The sequence below is a fragment of the Ixodes scapularis genome, unplaced genomic scaffold, assembly GCF_016920785.2.
Source record: "Ixodes scapularis isolate PalLabHiFi unplaced genomic scaffold, ASM1692078v2 PGA_scaffold2__306_contigs__length_199485367, whole genome shotgun sequence".
NCBI classification, from domain to species: Eukaryota; Metazoa; Arthropoda; class Arachnida; order Ixodida; family Ixodidae; genus Ixodes; species Ixodes scapularis.
In genome coordinates, this window is record NW_024609857.1 from 121,118,504 (window position 1) to 121,131,592 (window position 13,089).

Genomic DNA, 13,089 nt, shown 5'->3' on the forward strand with positions numbered 1-13,089 from the left:
ATTATTGCATTTTTAATTGTATAGCTGGCGGGAGACCTTGATACATTTTTTGTGAAGCTGAGATAATTACATTTTCCAATATTTAAACTCATTTTCCACTTATCACACCAGTGTTCTATTTTATCTAGGTCGCTTTGCAATATTTCTATGTCCATTGTTGAATATATTTGTCTATAAACAACGCAATCGTCCGCAAACAACTTAATCGGCGATCGAATGTCAGTTACAATATCATTAATATAAATTAAGAACAATAATGGTCCCAAGACACTGCCTTGGGGTACTCCTGAACTCACAGTTATAGGTAATGACTTGCTACCATTTAAAACCACGCACTGCTCTCGGCCACTTAAGTAATTTTTTATCCACTTTTGAATATTGTTAGTTATATTTAAAGATGCTAATTTCTTCAGTAGTAGCTGGTGTGGTACAGTATCAAAGGCTTTACGAAAATCAAGGAAAATTGCATTTACATTAGTATTGCTGTCAAGTGATTTTGAAATGTAATGTTGAAATTCTGCCAGTTGTGTGTTACATGAACACCCTCTGCGAAAGCCATGCTGGGAGGGGGCAAGAAATTTACAGGATTCCAGGCAATCAAAAACTTCACTATATATAATATGTTCCAACAATTTGCAACTAATTGACGTCAAAGATATAGGCCTATAATTTTCTACAAGTTTTTTATCCCCTGACTTGAAAACAGGAATAACATTTGCTACCTTCCAATCGTGTGGAACTGCCCCAGTTTCAAGGGAAATTTTAAACATGAGACATAAATACTGGGCTATAATATCTCGACACTTTCAAAGAACAATCGATGGTAATCCATCAGGTCCGGTTGCCTTCGAGGTATTCATTTCACGCAAGAGGCAAGTAATACCGTTAACATCAATTTCAATATCTGCCATTGTGTTACCAGAAATAACAGATACTGGTGATTCATCGCTGGTTGTTTCTTGAGAAAATACTGATTTGAAGTAAGAATTAAAACATTCTGCCTTCTCAGCATCACTTTTGATTATTGTATTGTTAACATTTAAGTATGGGATAGAAATATCATCTTTTCTACTTGTTTTAACGTAATTCCAGAACACTTTGGGATTTCGCTTAAGATCATCGTTTAGCCGGGAGAAAAAATAACTTCTTTGCTTTTCTTATAGATAACTTTAATGTGTAATTAATTTCCTTTAGCCTTTGCAGGTTTATTGGACAGCCATCTCTGGAAACCCCTCTATATGCACACCGCGCTCTTCTTACGAGTTTACGAATTTCAATATTAAACCATGGTTTTTGTTTTCGTTTTTGTCGAATAATCCTCGATGGTACAAAAGTGTCGATTAAGTTTGTTATTTTATTACGAAAGATGCTCCACAGATCTTCTAGACAGTGCGATTCTGCTAAGCATAAAAAGGTTGAAAAATACCTGTCCAATTCAGTGCCGATGGCGTCAAAGTTTCCTCTCTCATACATGAATACCTTGCGTGGAAGTTGTGCCCTCTCGGGTGCTCCAGATACATTTAGCGTTGCAGCAACCACACTATGGTCACTTATTCCAGGATACACCCCGACCTGAGCTACAATATTAGGGTCATTACATAAGACCAAGTCTAGAATGGCGTTCAACCTCGTCGGCTGCTGCACATATTGATTGAAGCCGAAAGTGCCCAATACCTCTGTAAACACAGTGTTAACGCGTGATTTAACAATACATTCTGTTGTTCCAGTAGACCAGTTAAAATCTGGCAGATTAAAATCACCACCTAGAAAAACACTGTCAGGAATCATTGATAACATGTCACAGAGCAAACAAATTGAAGTTTCACTGTTATCAGGGGGGCGGTAGAAGGTCCCGAACACGAGAGCAGTTCCCCTTGGGAAAAAGACCCGACACCAGACAGACGCGGTAGCATTTTCGAAAACCACTTCATGACTAGTCCATCTATTAGAAATTAGTAGAAAAACTCCCCCACCGTGCCGATGTCTGTCTTTGCGATAAACTGTAAAACCCGCCGGAAATACCTCAGCGTCACTAACAGTATCATCTAACCAAGACTCCGTCCCCATAACAACTTCAGGTTTAAGGGTCTCCAACAAAAGTGCAAACTCGTTTACTTTATTTTTGATGCTACGGCAATTTACCAATAGTACTGAAGGCGCCTGTTTTGTAGCTGTAGCCTCATGATTGCTTGGGCCATCTTTAGGCTTTCCGACCCGTCATTCGTGTTCCCTTGGTTGGCCAGGCGCCCAATATAAAACAGGTTGTCTCGCTTCGCTGTCCCAGATAAACGTCTGTCCATTGATAACCAGTTTATCGTGGTTTAAATGAACCTTGTTCTCTCTGTTCTGCCTTTTCTCCTTCGCATAATTCCAAAGTTGACGCCTCTTTTCTTGGACTGCAAGACTAAAATCCTCGGAGACACTGAATGAAGTATTCTTGAATTTAAAAGCACTTCGCAACACAGACTCTTTGACCTTCCAACCCGGGAAGTTGACTACAATTGGTCTGTTTTTCCCATCTTTTGTGTTTCCCCAATCGGTGGGCTCTTTCAATTAAAACATCGAGCGATAACACGTCTTTGCAGATTTTTGTGATCAGCCTTTCCGATTCTTCCTACGTTTCACTGCGAGAGTTGTCGGGAACTCCGAAAAATACCAAATTTGTCCTCCTGCTTCTGTTTTCAAGATCATCTAATTTTGCTTCTAATTTCCTGCCACTTCCTTCAATCTGCAAAACACGTTTTTTAATATCATTAGTTTTCAAGCTTATGGTATCAAACTTCCTCTCAAGATCAGCTTGTTTTGCCTCAATACCAGGAAACTTTCCCAAAACAGTCATTTGACCAGATTGCAAATTCCAACAAAATGGTCTCAATTTTCCCAAGCTGTTCAATCTGTGCCTTAGTCATGGGACCGGGGTTTAGCTCCACGTCACCCGACAAAATCAACAAGGTCTCAAAAAACGAAAACGATAGTTCACAGCACAAAGACATCAATGTAGCAATCACCCAAGAGCCAGCAAAATGCATGTATCTACAAAGCACACGTTTGTCGATTGGGCACGACACTCTGAGAAGCATTACATTGCTCGTTCGGCAACATTTTGAATGATTTAAATAACTAACCTGGTACATGGAGCAGCGTGAGTATGGGCCGAAAAGAGTGTCGTGCCCCAGCGGCTGAAGGCGAAGTAGCTCCCTTTTATGGCAACCGTGCAGCGGATCCGGAAACGTCCCTCGATGCCTGGCCATCTGTCGGTCTTCAAGATGACACAGAAACTTTTCTGGAAAATCCGGTGGCTCGAGGGGACGATGAGTTGACGAAATGAAGGTCGTCGCTGGCCATGACTCGTAGATTGGGGCTGCCGCCGTCCCGACGGAATTCGCCGTGACAGCTATTGAAACTCAGTGTTCATTTTTGTAAGGGACTCATTCGATACGGTTCAGGACTTCACAATTTCTTTTATCGAAACTTGGGAAACAGACGAGCAACAAGCCGAAGAATATTTTCATGAGAATTACACACAAATTATTAGCAATACAGTTAAGTCATCTTTCTCGTGTTGTCTTGGGACGGGTTGAAAACAATGCCGACAACAGCCGACCTGTGGAGCATTATATAAGTTTGCCCCATTCTGCAGCTCCGTATATTCTAAGCTTGGTCAGCGTACGAATCCCTTCAAGTGCAATCAAAATTTTGTTGCGGCATGATTACCTTGCTTTGAACTCAAACCCTGGAGAATTCACTACGAAGGTTATCGGCCATTCCGATTTCAACGAGTGGTACATCCCCTAAACAATACGAAAGACGCGGAGGCAAGTAATGCACTGTAATGTACGCAACAAATACTGTTTTATGACCAACACCATCATTTTTTCTCAATTGGAGAGAGATATATTATGTCAGTTTTATTTCACGCGAAATTCTGTTATAAAACAGACAATCTCTTTTATTGTTTTGTTATAATAATGAAAATTATTTTCGTTTCAAGAAATTTTCTGCTCTGTAACCTAAACAGGTATGATCAGTTTACTCGGGTAAAAAAGTCCATTTTCACTTTTTACAAATATTTTCTGTAGAAAAATATAAATTTTCTATTATATGTGTGTTAGCTATTTTTATAGTGTATAGTTTCTCGCAAAAGCACATTCCTCACAAAAAGTCCTTTCCCGCAAAACAAATAATAGAAATACGTTTTATTTATTGTACTGTTCTGCAATCTGATGCTCTCCATGTCAATGTATTTGTTTTAATAACATAAATCAATGAAACAAAATGTATAGCAGGCTGAACACGATAAAATGCGGTCCCCTTCCGCGCGAATCAGAGAGGTGACGCCCATTGAGGCTGACTAAGTTTCGACGGTATAAACATACACAAATATCATTATTATCATTTTGTGCCAACTCATCAACTAACATGTCCCATTCAGACTTATTACAAAGAATTCACCTTCAGCATGGTCAAATGCCTGGCTAAAGCGCAGAATAAAAAGTACTACGTATTTAGGCTAGGCTTTAGACATTAACGTGAACAATAGACCCGTATTTTTATATATAATTGAAAAAAAAAATTTAATGCTGCCAAGTAGAAGCGACTCCGCAGTTGTTGTAGTCGACAAGGCAGGTATCAAAGGCTGGTAGATATACGGCGGTGGTGGGTGTCACTTTGGCCGGGCTTTTGGAGCCTTCTGTGTAGCCGTTCAGCCGTCCGACGTTCAGTGTACTCGGGGGCCCCTCGGGCGAGGCACGATTCCAGAAATAACAATCTTGTATTTCATGTAAGATAGGCTTTCAGCAATCTATCTGGCATAGATAAGTGAACCACTAAGGAGACGTCAAGCCATTTATGGGTCACTCAAGAAACAAAAATACAAATGAAGAAAGAAAAACCAGGATCCGCAGTTTGCTTAGTTATCGTTAAAAGCCTCCCATACAAAAAACAAGACAGCTGTTTATTGAATATCATTAATACTCGGCTAAAAGTGCCTCGTACGACGAATTGGTCGAGGTCACCACAGACGTTTCCGCAAGCCGAAAAACAGAACATGATAACGTGTCTCTGTTTATTCAGCCCGACTTTAGACAGCCTCAATAGGCGACTGCGTGTTTCAGCTGTAGTTGAAAACTTTAGCTAGTGTAGGAAGAGCACGTCACTGGGAAAGAAAAAGGAGAACATCGGGAAAAGGACATTACTGCCCTCTTTGCAGGGGACTTTTCTCGTCTTTTGGTGATAAAACAATGTGGGGACGCGAGCGTTGGGGAGTCAGCACGACTGACTGTTGTCCCCACTGTGCCTTCCCAGAGACAAATCAGCGTATGTTCGACGGGTGTGAAGTCGCGCGCGATTTTCGGGCACTTGTGTCACAGATGTTTCGGACACGCTTCCACTCTCAAAAGCGTGTGTGCAATCGTTTCGCCAAGCCCATAGTAATCCTAGCCCGAAAAGTTTTGTGAGAGTGTGACCGCTGTTTAACACCAGCGTTTTAGTCCCATGTTTCTAATGCTGCGGACGTTACAAGGAAAAGATGGCCGACCACCTGAAAAATCAACTTTGGACCCTAGGCGAATACGAGTTCCTCAGGCGTCGACAATTTCGTTTTTTTTTTGTTTGTTTTTCTTGTGAGTGGCAAGAAGTTTTTCATGCGCCCCACGACAGTTTTTCGCCAAGTAAGATGTAAATTTACGGGGTGCGGTCTAGCGCCGCGGAATTTTTAAATATGTAAATGCACTTTTCTTCATCAGCCAATCACCTTTTGATGTTTTTGTCGTCTGTATCCTAGTGTCGGGATAGCTGGCAGGGAAGGGAATGGTGCTACTTTCCCAGGATCCAGTGTCTTTAATTCGTTCTAAACCAGTCACACCAAGATAGCCATGCATAATCATCGCATTGAAGGAGTTACTCCCCAATATAAGTGCAATTGACAGTGTGCATGCAATCAGCTTATCAATCACATCCATGTCCACGCATCTGTTACATTGATATTTATCTTGCGTATTTGAGAACAATAAATGTATTCTTTATTGCCTCTAAGCAACGACACCGAGCGTGGTGGCGGTACGAAGATTTACTCTTGCTTCGCCGCTGTGTGGATAGTAAACTTTCGGTATAAAACTAACGTTCTTATGAAGCTACCCATCACTACAGAATTTAGATTGGCTCACCAAAAAAAAAAAAAAAAAAAAAGAGGTCAAAGAGGAATCGCTCCTTCATGAACCAAAATGGGGATTGTACGGGGAGCTTGACGCCACTTTCACAGAATTCAGTAGTTTTAGCGTACACCAGCTCGGAGCACATAGTTCGAAAGCTCGCGCTGCAGAACCAAGGGGTCCAGTGTTCAACCCCAACCCTGCCCGTTTCAATCTGGGTGAGCATTGTACCGGCGAGCGGTCGTGTATCACTACCGCGTGGTGCACGTTAAAGTCCCCAGGCTAGTGGTTCTACTGCACAGGCTAAAGTGCTTATCTACAATCGGGAGACAGGTTGCCCGTTGTGGCAGCCTAACTTTAGGCTTCATGAACGTATTGTAAGAGGCAGACAAAGAGAAAGACAAGAAGTAAGATGGTGCCCTAGGGTGCTATGTTGCGATTTTTGCACTCCCAGGAGACTGGGAAGAAGGAAGTGACGTCAACGACTAGAGCAAACGCAGATTGGATGTTGACAGAGGAAAACAAAATCAACAGCCAATCTGCATTTGCTGCGTTGTTGGCGTCACTTCCTTCTCCCTAGTCTCCAGCTGGGAGTGCAAAAAGCGCAACATAGCCCCCTGGTGAAACGTTAAGTGGCATTCCGTTAGCCGAAGCTGAAGCTGACTCCAGTAAGCCTGTAAAATTTTTAGTGGCAGTGGTGGGATCACTTCTAAACTTCGATGGCGAATCCACCGCACCTTACGTCCCACTCCGGCAACACTTCGCAGCGAGCAGCTGGGAACGGCTTTTCCATGAGCGTTCCAACGCCGCTAGCACACCTTCAAACTGGCTTGAATGTTTTTCAGAGTGACGTAAAGGGCTAAAACGAGCCGCTTTGGGGATGTCTGTGAATGAAGTCAACAACTGTCCAACGGCTTTGGATAGAGGTGAGATCATTTATACAGTTAGCCCCTTGAGGAATGTGAATTGAGGTTCCCGAGCAAGTCCGTCACTGAAGTTAAAACCCTTCGACGGCAGCGTACCAGTTCACCTTTATCTGTACGAGGCTGAAATTATTGCAAAAGCCAACGGCTGGACCGACGACAACAAAGTTCACGCGCTCGTCCCTCAGTTGTAAGGACTAGCTCTAGACGTACTTTACTAATTTGATGGTACCCATCAATCATTCCCGGCCCTATGTGAAGCACTGGAAGGACGTTTTGGTGATAGACATCTCTAACAAGTGCACAGCTCGGAGTTGAGTTTACGCCGTCAGCGCTCTCAAGAAACCCTGCCGACATCCAGCACTTGATTGTAAATGCCCATCCTGGAGCCCCGACAGACGCAGAGGACAAGATTGGTACCTCCGTGTTTATAGACGCAATAACTGATGCAGGCGTTCAAGTATTTGTACGTCTTTCATGACCTCCAAACGTCAAATATGCTCTGTATCAAGCTCTAAAAGCGGCAACCGCTTTAGGGACCACATAGTTTGTGCAGAGGACTGGGCATCTGCAAGAGCCAATTATTACCACCATTTCCTTATCTTCGGCTCCAAAAGGGCGGCATGTTAGAAAGAAATACAATCCTCTACAACAACAGCCAGGTCTGAGGCCACTGGTCAAGCCTCCAAGGTTAACGGCGGAGCGAGCACGGCGCTTTCTTCAGTAACTGTTTGGATCGAATGCATTGGCTACCAAGATGATCTTCTTAACACTGGAGCAGCAGTGAACGTTCTGGCATCATCCCTGGTTTTACCGGACGCACGTCTTCGTCCGACGTCACTTGGATTTTTCACTGTCAACGGCACTTCAATTCACTCTTGGTGTTCTTACTTTTCAAGTGAGAACAGTTAAGAGTACATCACCAGTGGTGTTCCTGGTGCTCGAGAACTCCGTTTGCCCTGTAGTGCTTGGCTACGAGTGGTTCCGTAAAAATAACATTCTTAATAATGAGTTTCCGGATTCAAGAGACACCATAACCGCAACATCGATAATTGATCACAGTAAGTTCTTATCAAGGCACACGCTACATCTTGGTGCAGCTCGAGTTATCTTGAGCGTATGGAATGGCACAACTGCACATCTGAGAGATCCGCTAAACCACGTCCAAAACGTGTTTCGAGCTTTACTGTGCACTGACACAGCAAGTATCACACCTGTGACAAGCAACGTTTATGTGCGCAAAACGGTCACCATACCCCCGAGCTCTGCTGCGTGGATTCCAGTGAATTCGCCCGACCAGAGGTTCAGCGGCGGCGTTATTTACGAACCTCTCCTTCATGCTAAACCTGGACACGAGTTTGCCTCTCCCCAAACTTTGGCATCTTCTCTGCGAGGAAACTTCGTCATCTCTTGGCTGTAAATATTGGATTGAACGACGCCACGCTAAAACCTGGGCAACAAGTCGGAACCGCCCAGCCCTTCTGCCCTGAAGTGCAGGTAAATAACGTCGCACTTGAATTCAACTCACAGGCAGACATATCCAGTCTTCCGTGGGAGAAATGCTATGTAAATCCTCGCCTTGATGTTGAACCGATGACAGCGCTTCGACAGCTCCTTCAACGTCATCGTAGCTGCCACGCACCAAATGAACTCGGCTGCACGTCTTTAGTCGAGCATTTTATTAACACTGGAGACAGTCGACCTATTCACAGGTCACAGAGTAGATTTGCTCCATCTGAACAGACTGTTATTCACACGCAAGTTAATAACGTGCTTCATAAAAGGGTGGTCATTCCTTCATCAAGCCCATGGTCCTCTCCTGCAGTGTTTGTCCGAAAAAAAATGGTGCCATCCGGTTTTGTGTTGACTATAAAAAAATCAACAGCCTTACAAAACAGGATGGTGCCCTTACCTCGCTTGGATGATCCTGGATTGACTACAGGGATCAGAGTATTTCACCACCTCGGATTTCCTGTCAGGATACTGGCAGGTAACGCTGGACCCCAAGCATGCAAAAAAATCTGCGTTTGTTGCAACGGATGAACTCCACCAGTCTACGAGAAGGCCTCTTGGGCTCTGTAATGCACCTACAACCTTTCAGAGGCTAACGGACAGGGTGCTAGGCCACCTGAAGTGGACCCCGGCACTCGTATACCTAGATGACGTAATTATGTATGAAAGCACATTCGACGAACAGCTCGAAAGACTCACATTAGTAATAGATTCGTTCTCCTCTGCAATCTGCGCCTGAAACCAGAAAAGTTAATTTCGGTTTAATGAAGTAACCTACCTTGAACACGCTGTATCAAAAAGAGAAATTACGCCAGATCCAGTCAAGCTTCAAGCCCTCACAGAGTATCCTGTTCCAACATCCTTAAAAGAGATAACAATTTCCATAAATTTGCATCATACTTTCGCCGATTCATTTCTCACATAGCGGGCCGTGCGGCTCAAATGACCCGTCTGCTACGCAAGAACGTGCCTTGGAGATGAACAACAGAGGAAAGACCTGAAGAGCGCTTTTTTGAGTGCCCCGATTCTCGCCCACTTTGACCCTGCTAAGGCGACCTATCTTCACACTAATGCCAGTGGAGAGGGACTCGATGCTGTTTTGTTGCAATACAAGTACGACGACACGCAGCGTGTTGTTTCATACGCAATTCGCCGTCTGACGGATGCAGTATCATTCGTCAGAACTTGAGTGTCCGGTCGGTGCAACACTTCCGGCCATATCTCTACGGACGACACTTCACAGTTCCGACTGATAACTCAACCTTGACCTGGCTCCAAAGCAAGAAAGATCTGAAAGCCAAACTGGCTCGTTGATCGATTTTACTTCAATTACATAACTTCAAATTGTTCATCGGATTGGCAAAGAACATCAAGATACGGACTGTCCACTTTGTCACTTGATAAAAGGCATGCCGGATTCTCCTGACCACGATGCTTACTTTTTGCGCCTACATTCAATTTGAGCGCAGGCCAGGAACAAGATTGTGAAATCCAGGACATCATGTCTCGACTTTAAAGGACTGACATAGCGCCCACGACTAATTTCCTACGAAGAACGTACCAGATTCGTGCCAGGTTAGTTTTCCATCGCAGTTCCAGCTCTAAACATTGGGTGCCCTGTTATCCTGTCTTCACTACGCGGATGGGTACTGCGTCTTTACCGCGACGACTCTACGGTGGGGCATCTAGGCCGTAACAAAACTCTCCAGAAGAAATTAGAAAAATACTGGAGGTCCGGGCCTCGAAAGAATGGGGCAAGCAACGCAGCCTCTTGCTCAGAATGTCAGCAACGCAAGTCACCAAAAACAACAAAGCCATGTGAACTTCACCCCATACCGCCACCAGAGGTTCCGTTCGAGGTGTGGGGAATCAACCACCTCGGGCCTTTTCCACGTTAATCGGACGGTAATCGCTTCATTCTCGTGGTGGTAGGTCATCTTACCAGATGGGTAGAGTTATGTGCCCTGGCCAGTACCTCAACCAAAGAAGTGGCGCGGTTTCTTAGAACCCAGCTTTTCCAGCAACTGGGAGTGCCACGGATGATCATCACTGATCGAGGTGTAGCTTTTACCTCTGCCGTGGTTTCACAGGAGCTAGGATCTCAAGGCATAACTCATGCAAAAGGAGCTCCTTATACCGGACGGGTTGGTTGAGGGAGCTAACAGAACAATTGCTGGCATTCTTTATTCGTACGTAAATGTCAAGAACACTAATTGGGACACTTTTATTCCCTATGCCGCGTTCGCAATAAATACCGTGAAGCAGTCAAGCACCACTTACACACCATTTCAACTTATTCGTGGTAGAACGGCGGTGATTCCTCAGGAATGCTCATAATCCGTAACGTGGGGGAATAGGGGAGGAGATTTTGCCGACAATAACGTTCAGCGCCACCTGGATGACGCACGAGGACGAGCAAGAGTGTCTATATTGCATTCCCAACAGCGTGCGGCATTTTGATACAGAGCTCCTGAATGCACAGCATATCTATCCCCGGATGACTTGGTCCTGGTTCGGAAAACACAGCGAAAAAAAGGTCGAGCTTTTGACAAGGTACGTGAAGCGTACGCAACTGGACGTCACGTTCCGTCTTCCCGATATGTGACAAAACGGCGCCCACACCGTTCACAGACGCGACGCATGATAGTTGGAGAGAGCGTTCGGATCGTAGTGCTTCAGTATTGGTGCTGACGACAGCAGCTTCTTGACACTCTGAAAGACCGCTTCGCATTGCCTACTCCAACTCCAGGGTACAACACATCGTAACAGCGCGTTCAAGGGATGAAGGAGGGTCGACAAGTGCGGTATGAACTTTCCGTAATCGTTCTCGAATCCGAGCAACGAAAGCAGCTGACGCTTATCGGTCGAAATTGGCGCGTTCCTTATCGCATAAACCTTCTCGTCAGCAGGTTGAACACCGTTGTTGTTGTTGTGACCGAGGTACCGCAACTGGTCGCGGAAGAACTCGCACTTGGAAGGCTTGACAGGGATTCCGCGTTCCATTATTCGGTTCAACACAACTTCCAAGTTCTTTAGATGTTCCGCTTGTGTTTTTCACGTAACCAAGATATGGTCAATATAGCACGTGACGCCGTCGAGGTCTCGAAGCACGTGATCCGTAATCCTTTGGAATATCGCTGGCGCAGAGCAACGAATGGCGCCGAGCAACGAACGAGCTCCCTTTCAGAGTGGCGCAGAGGCCACTCCGAATGGAATTCCATTGACAACATACAACCACTTGTGGGTGTTAAGCGTTAGAGGGCGCCTGGACTGTTCATCAATTTCGACCTGCTGGTACGCACGATTGAAATCGATTTTCGAAAGCTTCTGACTTCCCGAGATACTGAAAATAGCTCATCTACACGAGGTAGAGGATACTGCTCGGTCTCCAGGATAGCGAAGTTCAACATTTGAGAAAAGGTACACTGAAATGACGTAATGGAAAGGAGGAAAGTATCCTAGCAATACTCACGTGGCGGCTCTGCCCACTTTGACGCCGCTACGTTTGAGTGACGTCCGGAGCCAACCGCCAACGAGCGGAAGGAGCTACGCGGTCCCCGAGGCGTCCCTACGCGCGGAACACGGCGTAGTATTTAGTATGACGCGGGGAGCATTTTCTGCATTTAGTTAAGGAACGGCAACCAATCCTGTGTGTCGCTGGCCGTCGCGACTGTTCTAAAACAGGTGAAAGTATTGAAAAAGAATAGAAACTATATTTGGCGTTGTTAAAACAAACCACTTTTTGTGTCCTTTTGCAATACATTTAAGAGTTAATTGGAGAGAACGTTGTTTCAATATTGCAAGGAATGCGGGATGCGCGCTTCGCGCCTTCTTTAAAGCAACATGTCGGAGCAAGCCAGAATCGCGCGGTTGATGGCTGCACATAAAGAGCTCCTGTTACCAGCGTTTCTGGGGTCCCGGCACGTAATGAAGGCGCAGAAGCAAGCAGACGACCGGGACAAAGACGCCTGCTCTGTTGAACCCAAGAAACATTCGGTTGATATGACTTACCCTGAGACAGGGAGGAAACAAGATACGTAAAAGGGACGCGGTCAACGTACAGCTTATCCAAAAAAAGCTGTGTGTTCGGAGACGTGCCTTTCTTTTTGCTTCCTTGTCTTAAGTCAAGGTATGTCCACTTTTCACGAGCTCGCCTGCGTGCTCACCTTTTTTGTGACCTACAGTGTAGTCATAACTTGCAACAGCAACTACTTTCATTTTGTCTGGAATACCTCAGTAACAAACTTCGCCACGTCTTTTTTGTATATGCTGTAAACAACTTAATTTTCGCGAGGACCTAATTTCCGCAAATCGCGTACAATTCGCGAAAGAGGGGTCCCGCGAACAATTCCGGTATAATATCAACACTTTGGAATCTATATTGAGATCCCACCGCGTCGCGAAAATTAGAACCTGCGAATTATTCCGAAACTTTAGATTGACCTAAATCGCGAAATATTAAGCCCACGAATAAAAGGTTGTTTACAGTATATTATTGTCTAAAC

General features: G+C 44.8%; 1 pseudogene; it reads right to left on the bottom strand.

The window, feature by feature from the left end:
* Positions 1 to 2,217: 2,217 nt before the first annotated feature.
* LOC120844081 lies at positions 2,218 to 12,802 on the bottom strand (annotated as a pseudogene).
* Between the last annotated feature and the right edge of the window lie 287 nt (positions 12,803 to 13,089).